The 27612-nt window shown below is 36.6% G+C and overlaps 1 long non-coding RNA gene across 1 annotated transcript in view; it reads left to right on the top strand.

Annotated features, from left to right (window-relative positions):
* LOC112630561 overlaps positions 1-27612 on the top strand; it is a 197455-nt gene that overhangs the window by 34710 nt on the left and 135133 nt on the right. The window contains exon 2 of the long non-coding RNA XR_003120891.1: positions 13758-13985. This is a non-coding gene — a long non-coding RNA (uncharacterized LOC112630561). The remainder of the gene's footprint in view (positions 1-13757; positions 13986-27612) is intronic.

Here is a 27612-nt window from a genome sequence, read left to right as displayed (position 1 = left end):
AGTGTTGTGGTTATTTATTAGTCTATTACTGTACCTGCCTCTTGCTGCTGCCACAAAGTGAAACTCACTGTATTAGTCCATTTTCATGCTGCTGGGTGATTTATGCAGGAAAAAGGTTTATTGGGTTTACAGTCCCACATGGCTAGGGAGGCCTCACAATCATGGTGGAAGGCAAGGAATAGCAAGTCACATCTTACATAGATGACAACAGGCAAAGAGAGAGTTTGTGCAGGGAAACCCCCATGTTTAAAACCGTAAGATCTCATGAGACCCATTCACTATGATGAGAACAGCACAGGAAACACCCAACCCCATGATTCAGTCATCTCCCACCAGGTCCCTCCCACAACATGTAGGAATTATGGGAGCTACAAGATTAGATTTGGTTGGGGACACAGAGCCAAACCATATCTCTGACCCTACACTATCTGACAATATTAGTCCTCTAGAGTTTGAAACTCCATTACAAGATTTTATTCAAACATAGTTCTTCTTTCGCATGACTAAATTCAAACAAAGGTGTTCCATGCTTGGATTACTTAACCCCCAACTCCTGATGTTTAACTCTTTTAAATCCCATACATACCTCCCCATTGTTGTCCCCCACCCTCCCCACCACCAACAGAATACGCAAGGCAGCAGCTTGCGTCAGGAGCCAAGAGTAATCATCTGGTCTCTCATAGACTGAGACTCTACTTCTTTATTTCCCATCTCAAAACTTCGCATTCTAAGGCCTGAGGGTTTAAGTCATCAAAAATACACAATTTAACATATGTTCATTTCCTGGCCAGTGAGACTTGCAGCCATTGGTCCCATAAAACCTTGGCTTCTGGAGGAAAGTGCCTTTTCTTACTGAACAGTGACTTACATTCTAAGGATTTCCCTATATCCCTGCATCCCAGGATTTTCCATTTACGTGTTCATGTGTAAATTTGGAGGAATGCATGGGTTGGTAATTTATAAGGTACTCTTTTCTTTCTAGCCATTTTTTTTTTTGCATTATATATTTTTTTGTTCCAGTTATTTTTTCTGTGGATTCTGTTATTGTGCAGTGCACTCTGATGTCCAAAGTTTCGTTGCTTTTTTTTCCCTGCAGAGAGGGTTCAGGCCACCTCATCCTCTACAGACCCCACGTTGGCCTGAGAGTCATAAAGCAGATGATTACATTGGTCACATCCTTGTCTGCCTCTGATTACACCACACTGAACCTCCTGGCACCACCAATCAGTCTGGCCTCATGGTCACACTGACCACAAACCGAACATCACATTCTCTCCAGTTTGGCTTCTGTGTCTGATCACAGTTTGTACTGACCCTACACATAGTCTGTAACTATGTTTAGGGGGGTGGGAAAGGACTATGGGAACAACCAGCTTCCTGGCACGATGCCACTAGAAAATTATCCCTTTAGGAAACAAACAGACAAGCTCTCTATTTGGTATTTTCCTGTTTCTCCTCTTAGAAATATTTCTTGCTAGCTGACTTAGGGCAAGAAACAAAAGGCCATATTTCAAATAGTCTTCCCTCAAATCACTGCTTTTCCTGAAGAGAAGCCATTCAGCAATTCCCAGGCCTCAGTGCTCTCTCTCTTGTGATGTGTAGGTAGCCTTGTACCTGGCTTTGGTTTACAGCAGTGAGCAAACCTCCTCTAACCAAAGTGGTGGAATCAGAAGTAGATTATAGGGATTTTCCTGAAAGCAACTGATATGAACGAAAAGTACTCTGAAATGCTTTTTTAAAAAAATAAAGAATCACTTGAATTAGGCAATTTAACTGTGCAAATGGACTCAAGAATTGACAGAGAAGGGATCAGAAATGACTCAGCTTTACATTCTGCACCCAGGGCCTTATAAGGCCTTGAGAAAGAAGGGCTTGAATAGGTCCAAGTAACAGGATCCTGAGGCCACAGAACTAACAAAAGATAAGACCTTATAAAGGAAAATAAAATCCCTTCGAAGACCTGACCATGGATTGACAGTTTCAGGTGGGGCAAGCATAGTGAAAGAGCTGACATGCACTGATCATTTCCATCATGACAATGTCTCAAAGCTTATTACTATTTATAATTATTTTGGAAGATTGAGGCGTATTGGGCTGAAGAATGTTAAGTGATGTATCCAAGGCTATAGTGCTTGGCAGAACCAGAATTCAGACTTAGGTATAGGGTGACTAACTTGTTAGAGAGCTGGTCTGAGACCTGGCCATACCAAACAAAAAGAACATAACAATATAATATAATATAATTGGGAATTATGCCCATGTGTGTTATTAAAATGGGTATTTATTTGAAATTACATGTCTTATTATTTTCTTTCCTATTACATTAATGCTATGATTTAAACAAATCAACAATTATAGTAGTTAACAGTGGCAATTAGTAGTAATTAGTAGTAGGATTTACCAATAAATAATATGTACGAGAAAAGTATAATAATATTTAATAGCTTTTTATACTCATGATACAATAGGATATTTCTATTTCAGTTTTATCTCTTAATATTGCCTCTCTGAACTGCTTGTAGCCCAGGACATTTTTATTACCTTTCCTGTAAGGGTAAAATTGAATCCAGTCAAAAATAAAACGCCCTTTGACTTGCAGCTCTGTTCTTATCAAGCCCTGATTACACTGATTCCTGATGTGCTTCCAATGTGATGACATCAAGTTAAACAGCCTCTCAAAAAAAGTATTTGAGCATGAAATACTTAGCAGCTGACCTAATAGCATCAGCAGGTATTTAGACTTGCCTAAAATTAGTTTCCAGATCTCCAAAAATGTCCTTCTACTTTGTATCTCCATCGTGTTTTGGGATCAGTTTTTGTTGGTCCTTTGCATCCACAAATTCATCACAGAGGCTCTCTTTTTCTAAAACGTTTGTTATTTTTAAACACCAGGAGCCACACTGAATGTCATCCTCATTTAGACTTTTCTTTCTCAGGGAAAATGGTTTAAAAGTATATCGGTAATTTGAACTTGTAAAACTGAAGTTGGAGTTTTAGTAAAGAAATTAAGAGAGTTCTATTTATTTTGGCTGCCCTTTGCTAGTGACAGATATTTTTTGTGTGTGTTCTGAAGCAGTCTGTTCTTCCACAAAACAAGCAATGCTTTCCTGCATGACTTTAGCAGCCTACAGGCAATACTGAATAACACAGGTCAAGTCTGTTTTAAGCTCCTTATGCTGTCTTCAGATATCAACACACGGTTTTGGAGATACAGCATATACATTTACGTTTCACTACACTCTTTTTCTGCATTATTGCTCTCAATGTGTTTCTAAATTAGAGAAGGACATTATTCTTGCTCATATTTTGGAAATATAATTTTACAACATATCCACATTTTAACATCTTTTCTGTCTAGCCACAAGCCTTCCTGTAGGGCCATGAACAGCAAAGCTATCTCCTTCTGTTTCTATTGAGTCAAAATTGTATTAATTGTTTCTATGCAGTTTAAAGAAACAACTGAAAACTTTCATTACGCAAACTTTAATATCACAGGTAAGCAAATCACAACCTTTTAAAGTGTTATATTAACACTGCAGATCTTACCTGCAACATTCTGTGTATCTTGCATACAACACTTAGATTAAATTTTGATAAAAATTAAATTAGGTTAATTTTCTTTGACAAGAAAACTTGATAAACTACATGGAAACTGCCAAAATTTATGTTTGTAGTATCTGTCAAATATGCAGATAGATGAGCAAAGTTTAGTTTGTATTTGGATGAACTATCTGTTTTTTTAGCTTTTCTGCTACTTCACTAAAATCTTTACAGAAATCAAGATGATTTGAAACTCCACTGTTCAAATCAAAGTGAAATAACTAAAAGGAACTTTTTTTTTTGTTGCTTGTTGCTGTGATCTAACATATCACTTGGTGTACTGCAGAAAACCTGATTGTTGGTAAGATATATGGCACAATCTGAGCTGTGCTGTAAGGGGCCAACACATCCATTGTTAAAATATTCCCTTCGGTTTGCTCTTAAGATTTTTTTTTATTTATGTATTTATTTTGCGACGAGGTTTTGCTCTGTCATCCAGGTTGGAGTGCAGTGGTGTGAGTATAGCTCACTGCAGCCTCAAAACCCTGGGCTCAAGTCATCCTCCTGCTGCAGCTCCCCCAGTAGCTAAGACTGTAGTTACTTAGGCTTAGCTAATTTTTAAATTTTTATAGAGATGGGGGTCTTGCTATGTCGACTAGGCTGGTTTTGAACTTCTGGACACAAACGATCCTCCTGCCTTGGCCTCCCAAAGCACTGGGATTACAGGCATGAGCCATTGCACCCAACCTTGCTAATATTTTAATTGCAATCTCTGAATCAGTAAACATAACATTACTCAGTTTCATAGAGCAATCAAGGGAATGCTATGACAATCTCTGTTCATTGGGGTGTTATGCCCAAGCCATTTTTGACTTAGTATTGTATCTTTGGGGGAGACAAAAACCGTTAATTTAAAAGTATTTGCCAATCTCATTTTAAGCTTTCAAAATTCAGTCTCCATGTGTGCTTTCACATTCCTTTTTCACTATGCTTATGCCCAGATTCTTTTCTGCATATGTTTTTGTCCGTTTGATACTATAAACTGTTACACTGCAGCCCCTATCATTTGTACCTTTGTATATAGGTATTATGTTTTTCTCCCAAACTTCCACACCTGTTGCTGAAATCCAGGGAGGGTTTTTTTCGGGAGCATGGGTACTTCGGGTTAAAACTGAGACCGTCTTGAGCAAACCAGAACAGGTACTCACCCTAAGCCTAGATCCGAGTCACATTGTCTTTCACTGTATTGAGAGGTGACAGCATGCTGGCAGCCCTCGCTTGCTCTCGGTGCCTGCTCGGCCTCGGCGCCCACTCTGGCCGCGCTTGAGGAGCCCTTCAGCCCCCTGCTGCACTGTGGGAGCCCCTCTCTGGGCTGACCGAGGCTGGAGCTGGCTCCCTCTGCTTGCGGGGAGGTGTGGAAGGAGAGGGGCAGGCGGGAACCGAGGCTGCTGACAAGAGTTCCAAGTGGGCGCGGGCTCGGTGGGCCCTGCACTCAGAGCGGCCGGCCGGTGCTGCAGACTCCGAGCAGTAAAGGGCTTAGCACTCTGGCCAGCAGTTGCTTGGAGGGTGCGCCGGGTCCCACAGCAGTGCCGGTCCACCCGCACCGTGCTCGAATTCTCTCCGGGCCTCAGCTGCCTCCCCGTGGGGCAGGGCTCCGGACCTGCAGCCCGCCATGCCCGAGACCCCCCTCCGCCATAGGCTCCCGCTAGGCCTGAGCCTCCCCAAACACCGCCTCCTGCTCGGTGGTGCCCGGTCCCATCCACCGCCCAAGGGCTGAGGAGTGCGGGCGCCTGGCACGGGACTGGCAGACAGCTCCAGTGGTGGTGGGGGAGATCCACTAGGCAAAGTGAGCTGGGCTGCTGATTGGGGTGGGGACTTGGATAACTTTTATGTCTAGCCAAAGGATTGTAAATGCACCAGTCAGCACTCTGTGTCTAGCTCAGGGATTGTAGATGCACCAATCAACACTCTGTCAAAACGGACCAATCAGCAGGATGTGGGTGAGGTCAGATAAGGGAATAAAAGCAGGCTGCTGGAGCCAGCGGTGGCAACCGGCGAGTCTCCTTCCACACTGCGGAAGCTTTGTTCTTTTGCTCTGTGCAATAAATCTTGCTGCTGCTCACTTTTGGGTCCACGCTGCCTTTATGAGCTGTAACACTGACCGGGAAGGTCTGCAGCTTCACTCCTGAGACCAGCGAGACCACGAACCCACCAGAAGGAAGAAACTCCAGACTTATCTGAACATCTGAAGGAACAAACTCTGGACACACCATCTTTAAGAACTGTAACACTCACCGCCAGGGTCCGCAGCTTCATACTTGAAGTCAGCAAGACCAAGAACCCACCTTTTTTTTTTTTTTTTCCTCATAAGATAGGTCCCTTGACTGCTCAACCACAGCTTTTCTTGCTAGTTGATCTTGACACTTTCTAGTGTTTTACTATGCCTAGGCTTTGGTCTGTCTACTTTCTCTCTATATGGACTAGGACAGAATAGTGTCCCCTAACATATGGAGACAATGAGTTATACATGAAACCAGTATAACTTTCACATATCAAGTTACTTGGATAAAGACAGAGTTGCATTAGCTTAAGTTACAGTTCTTAAGGATACATGAAGACAGTATAATATTGCTACAGAAAAATAAGGTACTACTGATGAGAATTTATACGTACTCTCATCTTTCACATTCCTAACAAATCTGAAGAAGGAAATTGAGCTATTTCTGAATTAAGCATTTGCAAGATTTGAACTTCAATTTGAAGAATGTTAGTTAAGGTTTAAATTTAGTTATAGGTCCCTGGTTTTATACCATGAAGTGGTTATTGCAAAGCTCACATTACATCTGGAATATACATAAAAAATGTTTATTTACAGTTGTTACTGCATAAAATTTTAAATGACAATACTGATGATAGTTTCCTTAGGCCAATGATGAAGAAAACTCTCAAGTTAGTTTCTTGACTTGTATGAGTATACAATTTTTTAAACCAATGAACTTCAAGTCTTACCTTGTAGGTGACAATATTGTCTTATGTATAAATGGTCAAAATAATTGCTTATGGAAGTCTTTCCTTGGCTGAACTTAATTAAACATCTGGTTTCCATTTCCTGCATGCTGTTTGTCTGCAGAAAGATGATTGTTACATAATAAAGCAATCCCAGCATATGGAGAAATGTGCTTTGTGGGTGTGTATATTTACATACACATATGAACACCCCCATACACTCATAGACACTTCTAAAATAGAGCTGCTGGTCTTTTCTTCACATACACAGTGAAGATCCAATTTGGGCTACAACTTTACTTGTGTTTGCTTTGACATTCTTGCCACTCAATAATATATCCTAGTTTCCTGTAACTAGATGAAAAACAATTTCCTTCACCTTTTTGGGAGGGGAGTTGCATTTAATACCAAATATTTTTCATCATTCTCTAAACCTACAGTTTACATGACATTGAATTTTATATATTATGTAATGCACTTCAGGTTTCATTGATGTATTTTTCAACTTAAATTTCTTAAAATCTTAACCTTGCTGCTCAGTATTCCCTACTTTTCATACACTGAGATCTGTTTAGATTTCTTACACTCATGCAGCTCAAAATACCCAACATTGTGTTTTTTATTTGAAAAGCACAAGTCTTGGTTACTTTAATTAGCTGCAAGTATGATTTGTATTCTGCTGTTCTCTGTAAAACTTGTTTCTTCTATGGAAAGATTTAAGACTATTATTTGCCAGAGGAAGTCCAAATTCCTTAAGTTAGCATTTAAGACCCTTTCAGATAATTCATATTTTGCTCTTTCAATCCTAATTGCTTTTTCCCACATGTATTTTATGTTCTTAGAATCTCCATTCCTGACTGGGCCCAGTGGCTTACGCCTGTAATCCCAGCACTTTGGGAGGCCAAGGCAGGCGGATCATTTGAGGCCAGGAGTTGCAGACCAGCCTGGGTAATGTGGCAAAATCCTGTCTCTACAAAAAAATACAAAAATTAGCCAGGTGTGGTGGTGTGTGCCTGTAGTCCCACCTACAGGCTGGTTGAGGCTGCAGTGAGTTAGATCGTGCTACCGCACTGCAGCCTGGGTGATAGAATGAGACCATGTCTAACCTCCCCCACCCCTCCGCTGCCACCCCCAACACGCATACACAATCTCCAATTCCCTCAAGATACCTGCACTTTCTAGTGTTCCAGCCTTTATTGATTTCTTCTTCCTGGAAGTTATCTTGTTATCTCCATCACCTGAATCAGTCACTCTCTTTCAAGCACACCTAAAATATCAGTCCTTTAATGTCACCTCCCTGTCCCCTTGGCAAGGAAATCTGAGCACCTGTTACACTTTTTACCTCTCTGTGCCTTTCTCCATTATGTCCTGAAGAGTGATTTGTGTATCTGGCCATACCTTTCTTACTGGAGTGGGAACCTCTTGAAGATAGACTATGACTCATTCATTTTATCATAGCCCACAGTGCTCAGAAATGTGCTCACTCAAGAAGAGTTTCTTGAACCAATTCTTTCCAACCCACTTTCTTACTTATTCTGGTTCTTATAAAGAATAAATTAGTTTAAACAGCATAGAAATGACTCTGTTCTAATCCCTAGAGCTACTCGTCAGCTTTAATACAAGTGGCTAAATGACAATCTGTAACTCATTTTTCTAGCATTTCTCAGAGTCCCGGGATTTGACTATTTCACAGTGATTTCCACTTTAAGCTGCTCTCTCTCCAGCAACTTGCTCTAGTTTTCAATTCCATTCACACTTGAATTCATCTAGTCCTATATGCACTGATTATCTTTGCTTTTAGTCTCTTTTTTCTAATCTAATATCCTTTTGGTGGAGGCTACCTGCATCCCACTTCACATTTAGAAGTGGTTTCTCCCCGGGGAGACTGGGGTATCGGCCTCCAGAGGTATTAGCTCACCATCCTCTGGAGCCTGGGGCTGGTAGATCAGCGAGTTACTTTGTTAGATTCCTCATTAGGTCCCTTGTGGTGACTTCCAGTGCACATTATGACCAGTTTTTACAGTCCTACATGTTAAGTTAATCATTTTCTGTCTTAGATACCAACACTTATTTTTTTTCCTTTTGCTCTTTCTTCTAGATATTACTACATACCACTTTCACCCTAGTCAAGTTTGACTATCTTTATCTCCTCAAATACAGCCTTGGTTTTAAAGTAAAGTTTTCTCATGTGTCATTTTTGTGTTTACCTTTAGCAATCAAATACTGTAGCAGCATATAGACAATATCTTGTAGTAGTTAAAGCTGTGGACTCTCAAATCAGATAGACCTGGGTTTGAGTCTCGGCTCATTGCAAGCTCCGCCTCCCGGGTTCACGCCAGTCTCCTGCCTCAGCCTCCTGAGTAGCTGGGACTACAGGCGCCTGCCACCATGCCTGGCTAATTTTTTTTGTATTTTCAGTAGAGACGGGGTTTCACCGTGTTAGCCAGGATGGTCTCCATCTCCTAACCTCGTGATCCGCATGCCTTGGCCTCCCAAAGTGCTGGGATTACAGGCGTGAGCCACCGTGCCTGGCCAAGAATTCTAATACTATTTTCTTATCATCAATTGAGGATAATAATAAGATCCACTTCTTAGAGTTCTTATGAAAATAAATAAAACAATGCATATATACTGCTTAGATGTTTCTTGGAACAGATTAAGGGCCCAATAAATGATGGTCATTATTAGTGATGGTTGTTCTAGAGCAGGGGTCCCCAAATCCCAGGCCACAGACTGGTACTGATTAGGTAGCCTATTAGGAACCAGGCCACACAGCAGAAGGTGAGTGACAGCCAAGCATTACCGCCTGAGCTCAGCCACTGGTCAGATCAGCAGTGGTATTAGATTCTCACAAGAGGGCAAACTCTGTTGTGAACTGTGCATGTGAGAGAGCTTGGTTGCACACTCTTTATGCAAATCTAATTCCTGGTGATTGGAGGTGGAACAGTTTCATTCTGAAACCACCCCCAACCCAGCATCCATGAAAAAATCGTCTTCCACAAAAACAGTCCCTGGTGCCTAAAAGGTCGGGGACTGCTATTTTAGAGGACTTCTGAACCCATTAAATGAGATGGTCTAAGGCTCCCTAAGACAAACTAACATGCAAATACCCTCTTCAGGTTGATAAAAATGCCCACAAGGACAGAGTGAAACAGAGAATATGGCACAGAGGGAATAGTTTACATTCTCTCCTTTGGCTTCTTGACCACTTTTTCATGTTCTTTATAGTTCCTAGAATTATGAGAGCTCAAGAATCGATCAACCCATCCAAGTCTGAAAAAGATGAAAACTAGAAACCAGAAATAAATTACTGTTCCTCTCCAGACATTTACTTTGTATTTTTATAATCATTATTGAAAGTAGAGTGGGCTAACTATTTAAAGCCAGAGTTGCCCCTTGAGACTACATTTCAAATGAAAGCCAGGATGCACATATCGCTGCTTTTGTTATATACGTTTTGTAAAAGTAGTACACTATTCACTTTAGCATCAAAATATTTTTGCCTAAAATTGGTAAAATTTGAATTACTGCAGAGATCATTATTAAGCTTTTTTAGCTCTTTAAAATGTACTGGATGAGATTTATTGCATTTGTTTTGAAAGACAAGTTGCTTTTCTTTACTGTGTCCTTTGGCTGCTTCTTCAGGGGTGGCTTTCAAATAGCAGCTTGTGGTATAAAGGATTTTGTTTTTCACTCCAAAAACCATTGATCACTGTCTCTCATGTTTTCAGTATCAGCTTATGATCTCCTAATTGGAACTAATATGATACTTGCTAAAATGAAGTACATGACGTAACAACTGCTTTGATTTAGAAATACAAGGACTTGTTTTGGATTCCAAGTCTAACTGCAGTTCTGAGGACAGCATACACTTTTCACCATGGATTCTGGGATGCATTTGATTTCAAATATTGATGGTAAATAATCTCGTCTGATTTAGCCAAAATTATCTTTACACTGGTTTTCTTGACTTGTTTGCCTCTGCCTCATATTAAGTGTGGGCATTATTCACAAAGTTGGTATGATTCATTACTTAGGTTATAGCAAAGGCATCCACATTCCACTCTAGGGCTGTCACCATGAAGCCCGCAGAGGAAAAAAAAATGAAAGACTTCCAGTAATTGGGTGGAGAAAGGTGTGGGTCTCAGACCTTCTTTAACTATTCTAAAAGAAGTCATTTTAGTGGAATGAACTCATGTTGGGCGGTGGGAGGGTTGGTGCCTTATTTTTAATTTTAAAGGGATTTACACCACATTCTTCCTTCTTAACAAAACAGTGGCAGCAATAAGGACATTACCTGCCAACATTAACTCATGTAAAACAGACTTGAAGAACTCCCTCCATTGTCTACTCTAAAACACCCACTCATTATACACCCTCCAGTTGTGATGAAGAATTCTATTTTGCTGTAAATGTCAGCCAAATCCTGGTTTGTTTTTCCCCGTTATGATTTCACAGGTTACTCCAAATAATCTTTCACAGAAATTTTAAAGAGATGGAAGTTTTCCTAATGAGAATATGATCCCTGTGACTTGCTGTTTATTATAATGTTCTTACATGCAGGCTTCTATTGACTCACCCTTCAATAGTTAACCTCTGAAGTCAGCATTGGATGTCTGGCTTATATGTAAACTAACACCAATTTGTGGCCTGCAAAATATGATTTCAAAAACCAGTTAAAAATACTATTTTTTAAGCTGGAAAAGAGCACTGCAAACCATAATAGGATGTGCAGTATTTTTCCTGTATTTGAAATATCAATGTAGCATTTTGTAGCTAATTAATCCTTCAAATAACAAGGAATGATAGTAGATAATTGCTATTGTGTTTTGATCATATTTATTTAGGGGGATTTGAAGCTTTACGAGCAAACACTTCCTTATGTAAACACTGTAAAATCACATCATTTATTCACCCATTCAACAAATATTTTTGTTTTTGCCTGGCCTGTGCTCAATCATGTTGTCAACCTTTTTGTACATAATTATGCAATAAAAATGACAGGCAAACTGACATAGGAATCTTCTTAGCAACTTCTGCTTAGACATTAATTAACTTTCATGAACAGCAATAGTTCCATCCTTTACAAAATGAGACCTGGGAGGTGGGACTTGAAGAGGAGAATACAGAAGGATGTTAGCTCTAAATACAATGCTTTGGGAAAGCCCCCAAATTTGAGTGTTTCAAAATGGTGTCAATTTTATGTTTGCTAATATTAGAATCATATGAGGTCAGGAGTAGCTGTTCACACCTGTTTTGGGTGACCAAGTCAGGAGGATCACTTACTTGAGCCCAGGAGTTTGAGACCAGCCTGGGTAACATAATGTGACCCTGTCTCAAAACAAAAACAAAAACAAATAAAAAACCAGAATAACAGAATGATATAATAAGAGTAAATATAAGTCATGGAATCTGTCTTCCCATGCACCCCAACAGGTTTTTTGAACACAATGCTCACTTCTTTCTCTTTTCCTGGTCCTTGGTGTTGGTCTACCTGGAATATGGCTTCATCTACTCTGCCCAACTAATCCATACTATTTTTCATTGCACCTGTAAATGTTCTAGCTTCTATTTAAAGCCTAACCCGATTGCTTTACTTCTTATTAATATTGCCTGCCTCTCAGATCCTTAGAACATTGGTCAGTACCAGTGATATTAGCATTGAACTTAGTCTTCTACTTGTCTTTCCTGGGCTAGAGGTAAATTCCCTGAATTCATGAAGTGAGACTGTTAAATGTAACTTTCATGTCCTTATTTTCTCCATCTCCCACTGAACACATGGTTAATGTATACTGGAAATGATTTAGAGGCCACTTAATGATCATCTTCTTTTAACTCTACAATTTTCCCAGTAAGAGGCTGTTGAACTCCCCTGGAGATATAGAATTTATGAATCATGGAGGCAGTCCATCTCATTATTGTAAAGTACCAATTTTTACAAAGTTCTCCCTGTTCAGAGCCAAACTCTCTTGCTTGTTGCAGTGAATAAAGCATCCTTGTCAACAGTTTTAAAAGTCATTTGTAGGGCAGGAAAACTGAAAGCAGATCATATATATTTATCTGTTTTGAATCCAAATATTCATTCATTTAACTGGAGACACAATAGACCAAGATGAGCTCTTTAGCGTTAGATCAGTATGAAATTTGATGCGCTTTTTGGCTTTTGTAGCACACAAGTGCTGTTTTGTGTTTGTTTTTCACTGTTATTTCCTTGGAGAGTTCTTTTGAGCAAATGGAAGTGAAGAGCACAAGAAACTTGCAGAAAAAAAGAGTTTCCAAAGTAAAAGAACATAACCTACAAAACCTTTTCAGACACCACAAGGAAAAAAAGCATTAAACACAGGGACATAAATCCTGAGAACAATATTTGGATGAAGATGATGAAGTTTTGTGGACTCTTGGGAAAAAGAAAGATGAAGGCCATGAATCAATAAATCTCTCTTTCTCTCTTTTGAATCACTTCCAACATTGACACTGAATAATTATTAGCGCCTTTTATGGCTATGGCTCTTTTTTCACTCAACTTAAATTTGTTCTTCTAATGTAGTTTGTATGTTTGCCAGCATAAAAAGGCCAGTGGTGAATATAATAAACCTTATGCTTCTTGGCAAAGCTCAAAGAGATGCTAAAAGCAAATAATGCAGTGGCAGATATTTTATTTGTTCTCTTTAAATACAGAAACAGTGAAATACAGTGAAACACTGAAATATTTTGAAACACTGAAATAGTGAAGACAAATTTTCTAGATATTTGATAGTTGCTGGTTTAATGCAAATTTCTAGTTGCACTTCCCAAATATAAATCCTTAAAGCATGTTCTCACTTTGTTGGGACCAAAAAAACTCTGCGAATAACCATTTAGGTATTTAGCACACATGTACTAGGTACAGATACTTTGCAAAGCTACGGTTCTTATTTTCTATTGGGAGAAATTTCCTTTTGCAAAATACTAGGGGAAAAGACAAGAAACTAAACAACTAGAAGAGCATAAGATAAATGGAAGTTCGTAGAGAATGTTGTGGGACATCTCAGAACAAATGGCTAACGCTCAGGTGGAAGAGGCACATACAGTTAGCTATGACAGCAGGGGCACGGAGACTACTGAATTCTGATTTTAAAACACTAGTGTATAACTAATAATCTTATAGGGTTTTTAACAAGGAATACAGCATCATATTTCCTTAAGAAAAATAATGATTTTATATCTTTTAGGTGAAAATTCTAACAAGGAGCAAACAGCAAAGAACTGAAATGCTGCAGACTCCAATGAGAAAAAACTGAGGTATAGTTGGTAATTGGTTTCGTTGTGCTGGTGCTTGAAACTCTGTCCCAGTGCTTCCTTCAACTAAGGCTGCAAATTGAAAATGTGAACGACGTTGCCTGCTAGACCAGCCTGGGCTTGTGGCAGCTTCATTCTGTCACTTAATTCTTCTCACAGAGGTAATGCCTATTAAGTGACTTAACAAGGGCGTGCATGATGTAGTCACGAGATGGATATCGGTAACAGTGATTCCTTGCTGGTACTTCCTATTAGGTCTAGCTTTCTTGTCACTCATTGATTGACTGCACAAAATCTCGCATGCTAAATTTGCCCAGGCTTCCAAATCATTGTACCTGTATTGATGATCCTCAGTGCACAAGATTACCACGTGAATGACAATGAAATTTGTGGTGCTGATACTCAGGGTCTCCACCAGCGATGTATATCACTATTAATTTCACTTTGTATTTCAGAAAGCTGAACCTTTTACAATGGAGCTTATTGCACCAAAAATAGTGGGAAATAGAGTAAAATCAAAGAGAAAACCTTAACAACTACATAGTTTGATTTATTTCTAGTAGGAATATTTTTCTATTCATCTTCTAGATTATTTTCTAAAGTAAAGTATATTGATTGTCATTTTTTTTTTTTTTTTTTTTTTTTTTTTACAAAAAAAACTACATCAATTTATATTCAACTGAGTTCTGGCCACACAAAGGAAAAATAAGCAAATAAAAATAACTTTCGACTCCCCCAAACTCAAAGATATCAAGTTATCTAAGCTTCCAATGTTTTCTTGTAAGAGTCGTCTCTACCCTGAAGATAAACTTAAATATGTACATCCTATATTCCTAGATTTCTTTCTTATGCCCTCAAGACTAACCAGAAGAAAAAATGCTTTCTCTTCCAGGAAATGCGGCAACTGTACTTCGGTTTTACATATATTATTCTGAAGGTGATATGTAAATAAGACTTTTCTAGAAAAAGAAGCAATCAAAATATTTGGTTCAGTTTGGCTAATGAAATTCTTGTGTTTTTACTTCTCGTGACTCACTACCAAAATCCCATTTAAAAGTCAAGATAGAAATTAGTTATTAAGAAATTTATTCATAATAGTGGCAGAGTGGGAAATTATATCATCAATGGGTCAGAAACATTGAGATATTCCTGGGAGAGAGAAGGCAATGAACAAACTTTGAGAGGAGAGAGACAGAGAGAGAGAGAGGAGGGACCCATTACAGAGGTGAGATCAGTGCTTTCAATCAAAGCTCCAGAAAAATGTTGACCTTGGAGACAGCAATTTCACAGAGGTCTCTAGCAGAAGAATTAAGTATGGGGTAATTGTCAGAAGGTCCAAGAAAAGAGAGACTACCCTGGAAATCAGAGAAGTGAAACAGCCAGAGATGCTTCTGACCAAAATATGAACAAGAATAAAGTTGAAATTGGAACAATGACCCAAGAAGAAATAGAGATAATAGTAAGAGGAAAAAAAAACAAAAATAGAAAATAAAGAACAAAAACATCTGATTTACACCTCAAGGAAAAACTGAAGGATTTTACATTCACAAAATATGACCTGACTGCTATTAAAAAGAGTAATCAACGACTACAAAATATGTATTAGAAATTAAAATATGATGATCAGAATTAAAAATGTAATAAGAAGGCTGAAGAATAATAGGCTATGGTTGAAGACTGAGTTAGAAATTGATGGAAAAGGATGTATCCCAGAAGGTAGAGCAAAACATCAGAGGCAAAGTATCAGAAAAAAGCAAGATTACTATATACTGGTAACGGGAAAGCCATATCTATTATCCACCTAGTAGGGACTTCAGAACAAGGTTAGAAAAAGATTGGAAGAAAGAAATAATTAAGGCAAGATATAAAACATTGCATTGATATTATGAAAACTCACACCTTCACATAGAATGCTAAGCAGACCTCCAGAAATTTCTAAGCTATGAGAACTAAGGGAATAACCAAACAGCCAGCCCCTTGCTAGTCTCATCAGACTTCTTACAGGAAACTCACAATACAGAGAGAGAAAGAAAATATGTCCTGAAGTGCTAAAGCAAAGCAATACATATGCATAAAATATAAAATACTATTTCAAACGTACTAGCATTTTAAAAATTACATATTCACTGTCTCTGAACAAAAGACAGAGGGATAGGTAATATAAAAAAAGGGGAGAGTAAAAAAAAAAATTAGAGATAGAAAAATACTTTCTGCCATTGTAACTCTGAATTTTAATACAGTGTAAAAAAAAAAAAGATTCTCCAAAAGGCAGAAACATTATGAAAATACAAACAAATGAAACCAACCTGGTGCTAAATGTCAACATGATTTCAATGAAGTATGTTAGGGAAGGTAGGAAATAGGATGCTGAATGTCTTGTTTCGTTAGAGAAGAATGTAGATATAGTTTAATCCTTGATATGAAAAGATAAATGTATTTGTAAAAAAGTTTGGGTAGAATCTTAAAAGAAGCATATATAGTTTCCAACCCATAAGATTATAAAAGTAATCAAATAAATTGACCAATCAACTACCAATAGAAAAATGAAAAATGTATATAGTAACTAGAAAACATGCAGTAAGATGACAGACAAGTCAAACGTATCAGAAAGCACAATAAATTGAATGGGTTAAATACATTAAAAGGCATAATTTTTAAGATGTAATTTAAAAAGTCAGAAACTTTTTTTTTTTTTTACTGGAGAGACATCACAAACCACCCCTAAAAGACTGAACAAAAATAAATTATATAAATATTAGGAGTGGTTATGGCAATAACTGATCAAATACAATTCTAAGTGAAAAAGCATTTAATTGGATTGAGCATCTAACTCAGTGTTAGAAGATGAAATTTACAAGAGCATAAAACAACCATGCATCTCTATGCTCTGAATAATATGGCATCAAAGTATATAAAGCAAAAACTGTTAAATGTAAGAAGAAATTCATAATACCACCAATAAAGTGGTTTATAATATAACTCTAATGACTCCTGCATTCCTGATAAATCCAGATGGAATCACTTCTTTTGACTAAAGAACATGCTTCAATATTTCCTTTAGAGTAAGTTTATGGTAATGAATTTTCTGTTTTGATTTGTCTAAAAATATTTTTCTTTTAACTTCATTTATGAAATACAGTTTCATTGGCCGTAAAATTCTCAGAAGTTATTTTCTCTTAGGATTTTGATTATACTGTTACCTTTTGATTTCTATTTTTTTCTATTATCAGCTGTCTTTGCTCCTCCTTTGAAAAGACTACACTATTTCCTCCTTTGAAGAAATTACACTGTATTTCTCTGGCAGCTTTTAGGATTTTTCTTTGTCTTTTGTTTTCAGTTTTGTTTACTTCATTATGGTTTGGTGTGCTTTCCCCCCCACTATGTTAGAAAAATCCTTATTGGAATATGTAGTGCTTTTTGAATCTGGAATTTGATTTCCTCATCACTAAATATTTCTTCTATTCCATTCTTGTCCTCCTTCTAGGACTACAAGTGCACATATTTTTAGGCCTTTTATAATACCCTCTTTGTTTCTTATGCACTTTTGTCTACTATCCTTTTTAAATTTTCCATTACAAGCTAGTCTGGATTATTTATTTAATCATTTTTTTTCAGTTTATTCATACTCTTTTTAGCTATGTCTAAACAACTGCTAATCAATTTCAGTGAATTCTAAATTCAGTTATTATATTTTTCAAGTTAAGACATTCATGTGATTGTTTTCAATTGTTTGTATTTTGTGCTGAAATTCTTCTTTCTATACAGAGTTCGTAAGTCAAGAGATATTTCCATTTTCTTACTCTCAATACTCATACATAGTTTTAATTTTAATAGTATTTATGCATTATTTATATAAATGTTCAATTTATTTAACATTTACATTGTCATTATTATTTGTGTATTAGGTATTACTTGAATATCTAAATAAATATGTATTCTATTTTTTTATGTAGAAATAAATACAAGACAACCCTATTCTCTGATCTCAGTGATTTTCTGGTACTGTCTGCAGTCTTAGTAATTGTAATATACATCTATCCCAAAGAGTGAGAAAAATGAATAAAATTAAATGTAAATATATATAGATTTAGTTCGTAAAAACCAGTAAATGCAACTCTGAAAAGTGTGTCTATCTTTAAAATAAAGTTAGTAGCAATGGTTCTGTGTCTATCTAAATTTTGATCTGAATTTCCAAGACTGGAGTCTAGTGCCCTAAATTTGCTGATGATAACTGTTAGTGTAAATTACATATTTTTATATTAATAAAATATCCTTTTGATATAAATCTTGAGTTTCTTAAGTTGGTTGGAGGGCATTTTTTCATTTTGTTGGCTAATTCTTATAACACATTGAGATGATTTTTGTCTAATATATAACAACAGCAACTTTTTGTTGAGCTCTTACCCTGTACTGAGTATTTAATACATATTTTGTGTGCTATAATATTTCTTAATTTTACCGTCAAAAGAAAGATATAAAATAGCATTCCCATTTTACAAATGTCAATAAGAAAATCACAGTGGCTAAAGTAATTGCTGAAGTACACAGCAATTAAATTTGGCAGATCAATATTTAAACTTAGCTCTTATTGAAATTTCTATTGAAATGATTTAGTATAATAATGGTCTTCTAATATCAGATTGACACTGTATTTGTTAAGAAAAACTGGTTATTTTACATGATTTACTCTTTTATATAAATTTTAAAACACATTACCAAACATTTTTGCAATTCAAACTTATACATGAGAAGAGCTTATGATTTTCTGTTAAGGGACATTTTAAAACGTTTTTATATTATGAATTTTTAAAAATAACATATATTTCTAATGTGAGATTTAAAAAGAAATACCAATTAAATATCTTTGATCTTTACTATACGCATTATTTTAAATTTTTAAAAATTATGTTTCCAATCATTCAGATTTTCCCGTTGCTTTTTATTCTATTTAAACAAAATTATATTTTTGACGCTTTTCACATGATTTGTATCTTTAAAATTATTATCTTTTTAACTTTAAGCATTTTTACTTAGAAGTATTAAACATTTTAAATTTACTTATTATTTTTAATTTTGCTTTTGTCTTAATTTTACTCCACCATCTAATTTTTTCAAAAGCATTAAGAATGATTTCTATTTATTAATTTCATTATTCTTAAAATATTTTATTGTGAGATATTACCAATTTTTAAAAACTTGTAAGTTATGTAGTACTCTATATTTTTCTTTAACTATTTTTGTTATTTTACTTTATGTCTTTCCTAAGATTCATACACTAGAATTTTAAAAAGCAAATCTAACTTTCTTTCCCTTTTATGGAGGCATTTTAACAATTTAATGTCATAACATCAGAAGACACTTAATGTTGTAGCAGATGTACTTGCTTTTTTATTTCTGTTATTTTACCATGTTCTTCGCTAATTTATTTTGTTTTCTCTCTATTGCTATGATGACTGTGTTTAGTTTGCTTTAACCGTTGGTGATGACTTGAATATAAGACATCTTATTTTTAACTTTTAGATTTTTACTACTACATTTTCAAAAACACACTTGGACTTATATTTATCTAATTACCAAAGTGAAAATACCTGTGTTTTAAATCTGCTCTACGTATGAGAAGTCATTGAACTTAGCTCGCTTTACTTTCTTTATCCCCTCATATTTCCATTTTCCTAAATATGCTCATTTAACACTGATGAGGAGGAAGGAAGTGATAAGAATAACAGTTTCCTAAATTAAGTTCTTGTGGGCAGTTTATTTTCAAATTTATATTGAAACTTTTAACTACTCCAAAAACTATGTTTTTTGTTCTCAATTGTAATAATCAGTCATTTCATATTATCCTTCCCCTATTTCTGAGTTTTAATTATAATTAATCTTTCAGTTAGCTAGAGTAGTGCTTTTTTATAAAAAGGGTAAATGTGTTTTATATTTCTAAGCACTTGTGTTGCTAAGATTTTTCCACATGGGTAATAACTCCTCTGAATTCAGGATTCTTGGATTGTAAAACGTTTCTGTTCAAATCTCTTACAATTTTGTATTCATTTGGCACTTAGTTCCAGGACAAGTCTATTTTTCACTCTCTTATAATTATTCTTTGCTAGAACAGTATAGACTTTATAGTTTTTAGCTCAAAAAATTTTAACATGTCTCTGATTATTTTGTTTTCATTAAAAATAACAGTTTCTTTATATTTAATCTTTGATCTTCTGTGATCTTTATTATTAAACACGTTATTGTTCTTTTACCTGCGTTTGGCAAGAACTTCTCAATTATATCAATGAACAAGTTTTTTTCAGAATCAGTTCAGTCTGTATATAAAACATTTTAATTCTGCTCCTTTCATTTATAAATCTTGGCATTTTAAAAAAAATTGCCCAAATTCCTCTTATTTTTCTTCCTGTTTCTACTCATATTCAGTTTGCTACATTTTCTTTTAAACCGACAGCCTTTTTATCTCTACCTACTTATTTTGGGACCTACCCTCTTTTTTGTTCATTTTTATGCCATGATCTTTTTTTGTATGAATAATGTGTTTCTCTATTCTTGTATTTTTAAATTTATTTTTCTGTTTACTAGATTACATCAATAATACAAATGAGCACCCCCTCCTTCTCTATCATTCAGTGAATTTCTGTTCTTTTATGTTGCAGAATTTTGGCTTATGTTGTAGAAATTCATATGCACACTTATTTATCCATTTATCTGCAGAAAGAATTTTTTATTTGTATCTAACCTTGAAATAAAGAAACTACATAAATCAGTCAGGGTCCAGTTAGGAGACAGAGACCACGCCGGTAACTTCAACAGGGAAAATTTAATATAATAAATGAGTAACTAGGAAAAGGTAGGAGCTCACCAATGATACTTGCTTGCTAACTCACTTCATTGGCGTGAGGCAATGTCTGGCCAGGTGTGTGTGCTTAGTTAGCCCCATGACAAACGGTTTTGGCTTCTGCATTATCTCACATCACCCTGGTCAGTGGCAACAAGAACTAACACGGGCCTCAGTCCATACTGATGTGGGTCCAGGTTGTGCTTGGTCTGCTCCATTTTGTGTTCATCTTCCCTTCTGTTCTACCTGCCCTGTGGACATCAAGCTCCAGCAATAGTTGCGCAGAAAACTTTCTCACAGATTGTTTGATCATCTCCCACAATCATGTAAATCCTTGCAATTTGTCTGTTATGTATCCACCTACCTATCAACTATCTATCTGTCTCTCTCTACCTATCATTATCTCCTAGTCCTGATTCTCCAGTTGAACTCTGACTGATACTGGCACACAAAAAAGTAAACATAACTAGCCAGATATAATGTTTGAAGACACATAGATATGAATGGCCACTAGCTTCCTTCATTTTACTTGGGAGCACTGCAAGAATTCACCTTTCCTTTGCCAGAGAATCTAGGGGTGCAATATTAGATACTTGGTAAAACTATGTGGTTCATTATAAACTGTTCCTCAGCAGACAATGCTTTCTTGTTTTTAACACATCTCACTGGGAGCCTTGTCTTCCAGAATACCACAATCTACAACCTGTTTCAGTCTACCTCAAGTCTTAGTGCTCCATTTTAGTTTTAAAATGGATGAAAGACAGAAAGGTGCTAATCTGGAAAAGTGGATGGAGACAGTACGTTTGTTGCCATCTTGAAAAGTTTCTTGAAGTGTATGTGCATTGAGGCAAAGAGAAGCTTGAATTGAATGGTTTTTATATTTGGTGTACTTCCTGATTTTCAGAGCGCTATAAGCAGATACTCAGATGCTTCAATATTTCTTACTGATTTTTACTTAACTGGATGATTTTTATTATTTCAGATCACAAATGTTATTTCTTTATTGTAATTGATGGTAAAATAAATTGACTGCTTTTAGAATCTGGTCAAGCATAGCTTTGCTTCCATACCTAAATTACTACAAATTTGTGTCCTCCTGAATGTTAAGTAATTTAACCAGAAGTTGAAGAAATACCACCATTTTAAACAAAATGTGGTCATATACACCATAGAATACTATGCAACCATAACAAGAATGAAATCATGCCCTTTGCAGCAACATGGATGTAGCTGGAGGCATTATCCTGAGCAAGTTTGCAGGAGCAGAAAACCAGATACTACATCTCACATATAAGTGGGAGCTAAGTATTGGGTATACATGGATATAAAGATGGGAAAAATAGACACTGGGGACTACTAGAGAGAGGAATGAGGGAGAAGGGCAACAGCTGAAAAACTACCTGTTAGGTATTATGCTCACTACTTGGGTGATGGGATCTTTTGTACCCCAAGCCTCAGTATCACACGATATACCCATGTAACAAACTTGCGCATGTATCCCCTGAATCTAAAATAAAAATTGAAATTATTATTTTAAAAAGGACAGTAATAAACATAGTATTAAAATGTTGATTATTTATTTATTTATTTATTTATTTATTTATTTATTTATTTTTGAGATGGAGTCTTGCCCTGTTGCCCAGATTGGAGTGCAATGGCATGATCTTGGCTCACTGCAACCTCTACCTCCCGGGTTCAAGCGATTCTCCTGCCTCAGCCTCCCAAGTAGCTGGCATTACAGGCGCACACCACCACGCCCAGCTAACTTTTTGTATCTTTAGTAGAGACAAGGTCTAACCATGTTGGCCAGGCTGGTCTCAAACTCCTGACTTTGTGATCCACCCACCTTGGCCTCCCAAAGTGCTGGGATTTCAGGCATGAGCCACTGCACCTGGCTGCATCCCTTATTTTTATAGCTCTTATCACTATCTGATAACTATTGTGTATCTACACCATTCTATGGTGGCCCATGACTATTGTATGTGACCATGAGTACAATAGTCATTACTGTGTTTATGACCAGGGTCTAAAAGAGTTTCAAATACATAGTCAAGAGATCAATAAGTACTGGTTAAACAAATAAATGAATTAATCGCTGAAATAAAAAAAAAAGTTGCTGGAGAACTGAATTTTGTAGTTTTTTACTGATTTGATTTAAAGTAGAGAAGAGATTATAAATTTTAGAAAAATGATTATCTCAGGTGGACTCCTCAAGGATGGTATATGTAACATATACTTGAAAATTCAAGCATTTATAAATGCCTGAAATTTTTAATTTCAGATTTTTAAAAGAGACAGCATCATTTAGGCTTCAATTATTATAATTATTTTTTCTTATAAATATATAATTAAAATTTATTATAGAAAGATGTATAATATTGTATAAAATATAAATATGAAAATAAAAAGAGTTAAGAGACTCTTGACACCCACAAAAGTCTTATGTCAACATATTTTGGTATACTGCTCCAGAATATTTCCATTAAAAATATGTACATATGCTAGAGAGAAATCAAAAATGCTAGTTTAATGACTGGAAACAGAATTGCTCCTAGGGAAAGAACACATTTGCTGTCTTAATGTTGGAACATGGCCCTCATGAAAGATAGAGAGGATGGGTTAGGATTGAGATAAAGAAGACTAAAATACTCTGTTCTGTAGTACTAGTCTTGAGACTCAAATACAGGATTCACCCAGTTCCATGCATAAGAACAAATATAAGCTAGACAACACAGCATGAACAGCAACAACATAGCCGAGCTATCATACATATGAGTAACATTTAGGTTCTCCCATGTGGCAGAGACACCATTGTGTCTTCAGCAAAAGTGCTTAGAAGGGGATATTTAGCAAGTTTGGGTCATAAAATGTGTGTAGAATTCGTTTACCACTTTCAGTCCTGGAACCTAAAAAGTCTCCCATAAAATCTACTTTTCCCTTTGCTGTTTGGTGTCCTAACACAGAATACCTGATGGATCAGTTGAATGAGCCATGTCTCTGAAGGGGAGACTCTGAAGAGGTAATGGGGATTTGGTAGAAGGAATCTGGATCTCTGAATTAGCACTTGGAGAAAAACTTCCCAGGACAGTTGCCTATGGGGACACTGAAAATGCATCTTTCACATCTCCTGCTGGGACCATAAATGACTGATGCCCCCAGCTGCAGTCCCTCTGGATCAACCACTGCATTTGCACCAAGGCTATGTTTCGTCTGGGGGCCTGCTGGCTGCTAATGACTGAACACAGTGGGACGGCTACTAAGACAGATTCACTCCAATGAGATGGAGGATGCCTGCAGGCATTTGTCTGGGGATCCCTCACTAGCCAGGCCAACCCTTGCTTAGATTGGTGCTTCAGTCCAAGCTCCTCCTCTTTAATCTTTCTTTCCCTTCCTTCTTCCTCGGTTATCAGATCTACTTCATGGTCTGAAGACTCTTCCATTTTTCTCCTTCTCCCTCTCCTAATAAATATCTTGCACTTCTCAGCAGACCTCGAGTAGCACAAGTGGTACCAGGAGAGGTCTGAGAAAACAAATAGTGAAATGGGGATTTTGGACTGGCCCATCACAGCCTGCTGAGTAAAGATACCACCCTAAGTAGTGGGTGTGGCACACAGAGTCCCTGGCACAAAGTGCTAAATATTGCACCAGTGATGACCAGGAAAAATGCTTCTATGGAAGAAAATACTGTGGCAGGTGTAAGGAACCAGGAATATGAAAGAGATAGAGGGAGGAGGGAGCAACAACTACAAACACAGCAGTGTTGACTGACTATTGCTAAGCAGTGTTGATGCTCTGCAGGGGAATACTCAGATATGGAAAAATTTAACAATCATTAAAGGCTAAGTATTTAGAGCCACAGGTCCTCTTTAGTAGCTGATAAATGGACCATTATTTATAGCACCATATTGTAGATCTGACAGATTCATAAATCTACAGAGAGATTTTTTTAAAAAATACTCAGCCAAGACAGGTCTGTTCTGCCATCATCAGGATCCTCAATGGAAAAACCTGGAATCCTAAAATATAAGAGGGGCATCTGAATGGATGTCCCTGAAGATGATGGCTCTGCAGAGACCTCTGAATAATCAGAGACTGAAGAAAGTGAATTACTCTTTCCCTGTAAGAACTAGTTTCCCTCTAGCTAGCATTCTCCGAGGCCAATCTGGCTACCGCTGCCTCTGAATGTCCAAGGAGTCAGGAGAGAACAAAATTAAGCCCCTGATATGGCACTGTTTCTCAAGGAGACTGTATCAGTATTTTATTGCTGCCATAACAAATTGCCACAAATTTAGTGGCTTAAAATAACAAAAATTTACTCTCTTTGTGGCTTGCAAATATTTTCTCCCTATCTGTACTTATATTTTTACCTTCATAATCTCATAGCCATTTTCACAGAGCAAAAATTTTTAATGATCTTGAGGTCCAATTTATTAATTTTTAAGGATCATATTTTTATGTCAGTGTAAGAACCCTTTTTGTCACTTGGTTCTAAAGATTTTCTCCTTTCTGAAAGTTTCACAGGTGGGCAAATTTGGATGGATTTAGTTTTGATTTCTCTATTCTGTTAAATTTATCTATGTGTGTGTTCTTCTTCCAAAACCATGTTGTCTTGATTAGTGTAGTTATATAATAAACCTTGAAATTCGGTAGATAAATTCTTATTTTCCAACATTGTTTTAACTATACTTGTTTCTTTGTCTTTCCATATAAATTTTAGAAGAATCTTGTCTGTATCTGTAAAAATTCTTCTTGGGATTTTGATTGAAATTGTGTTAAACCTATGTATCAAATTTGGAAGAGACTGACATTTTTACCATGCCCAGCCTGTCAAACTATGAACACATGGTATAGCTCTTTATTTACGTAAAACCGCTCTTACTTTTCATTAGCTCTGGTAGACAGAATGATGGCCACTCTGAGATGTTCATGTCCTGATCCCTGCAACCTGTGAATAATAATTAACTACGTTGCAAAAAGGACGTTGCAGATCTGATTAAGTCAGGATGTTGAAATGGTGAGATTATCCTAGATTATTCTTGTAGGTCCAATGTACTTATAAACGTTCTTTAAGTGAAAGAGGGAGGAAGAGGATATAGAGAATTAGATGTCACTATGGAAGCAGAGATCAGAGTGATGAAACTGCTAGCTGGGGACCAGGTGCCAAGGAATGGAAGCAGCCCCTAGAAGCTGGAAGAGGCAAAGAAATGCAGTCTTCCAAAGAGCTTCCAGGAGGAATCCATGCCTGCCAATGCATTGATTTTGGTCTCATGAAACATATTGAAGACACATGTCCTCTAGAGCTCTGATAAGCTTGTATTGTTTAAGCCACTATATTGTTTAAGCCAGCAAAAGGAAATTAATACATTAGCATTATATAATTTCAATATATAATTTCTGTAAATGCTTTGTTAGATTTGTACCTACATTCTTATTTATTTTTGAGGGATTACAATTGTATTGTATTTTAAGTTTTGGGGTCCATGTGTTTATTGCAAATATGTATAATTAAAATTAATTTTTGCATATTTGTTGTCCTGTGACCTTGCTGATTAGTTATTAGTTGGCAGTTTGTACAAGATTTTCGTAGATTCATTGGAATTTTCTGTGTAGAAGACATTGTGCCATCTGCAAATGGGATTATTTTATACATTACATCCTGATCTGTAGTCTTTTAACTTTCTTTATCTTGCCTTATTGTACTTACCAGAACTTCCAGCACTAAGTTAACTAAGAGTGGTGAGAGTTAACATCCTCTTTCTGTAGGTGATCTTTGGGGGAAAGTATCAGTTCTCCCCACTCAGTATAATGTTAGTTGTAGCTTTTCAGTTGTTACTTTGTGTCAAGATGAGAAAATTATCCTTTATTTCATTATTTGAGCTTTTAATTATGAATGTATGTGAATTTTAATTAATTTCAGTCTTTTTACTTAGTAGATTATATTTTTATTTATTTTCACATGTTTTGACAACACATCTTTATTCTTTTCTGACAAAAAATAATTGCACATATTTACATGTAGTACAATGTAATGTTGCCATATATATACACAGTGTGATGATCAGATGGTGATAATTAGCATATCCATCACTTTAAACATGTATTGTATCTTTGTTTGTTTGTGAGATAGGGTCTAGCTCTGTTGCCCAGGCTAGGGTGCAGCAGCATGATCATAGCTCACTGCAGCCTCAACCTTCCTGGCTTAAGGGATCCTCTCACCTCAGCTTCCTGAGTGGCTGGGACTACAGGTGCATACCAACAGACCGAAGATGGTGGCTTGCTATGTTGCCCAGACTGATCTTGAACTCTGCCTTAAGCAACCCTCAAGTCTCTCATAGTGCACCTGGCCCATTTCATTATAAGAACATTCAAAAACCTCTCTTCTCACTAGTTGAAATATATAATTCGTTATCGTTAACTATAGTCACCCTGTTGTGCTATAAAGTAATGGAACTTATTCTTCTTATCCAGCTGTAACATTGTACCCAATGACCAGCCTCTCCCCATCTCCCCTTTCCCTGTGTTCTCCCAACTCCCTAGTAACAACTATTCTACTCTGAACTTTTTTGAGATCAATTTTTTTAGGTATTACATATGAGTGGGATCACGGGGTATTTGTCTTTCTGTGCCTGACTTAATTTACTTAACATAATGTCCTTCAGGCTTATCCATGTTGCAAAATGACACAATTTTATTCTTTTGTATGGCTGAATAATGTTCCATTGTGTATATATACCACATTTTCCTTATCCATTTATTAACTGGTAGGTGTTTAGCTTGATTCTGCATCTTGGATATTGTGAATGGTCCTGCAATAAACATGAGATCTCTTTTTGACATACTGATTATATTTCTTTTGGATATATATCCAGTAATGGGATTGCTGGGTGATACGGTAGATCTGTTTTTAATTTTTTGAGGAATGTCCTACTGTTTTCCATAAGGGCTGTATAAAT

Source organism: Theropithecus gelada, chromosome 8, assembly GCF_003255815.1.
Source record: "Theropithecus gelada isolate Dixy chromosome 8, Tgel_1.0, whole genome shotgun sequence".
Taxonomy (NCBI): domain Eukaryota; kingdom Metazoa; phylum Chordata; class Mammalia; order Primates; family Cercopithecidae; genus Theropithecus; species Theropithecus gelada.
The sequence above is the reverse complement of the archived record's forward strand: the minus strand, read 5'-3'. Positions and strand labels throughout refer to the sequence as shown.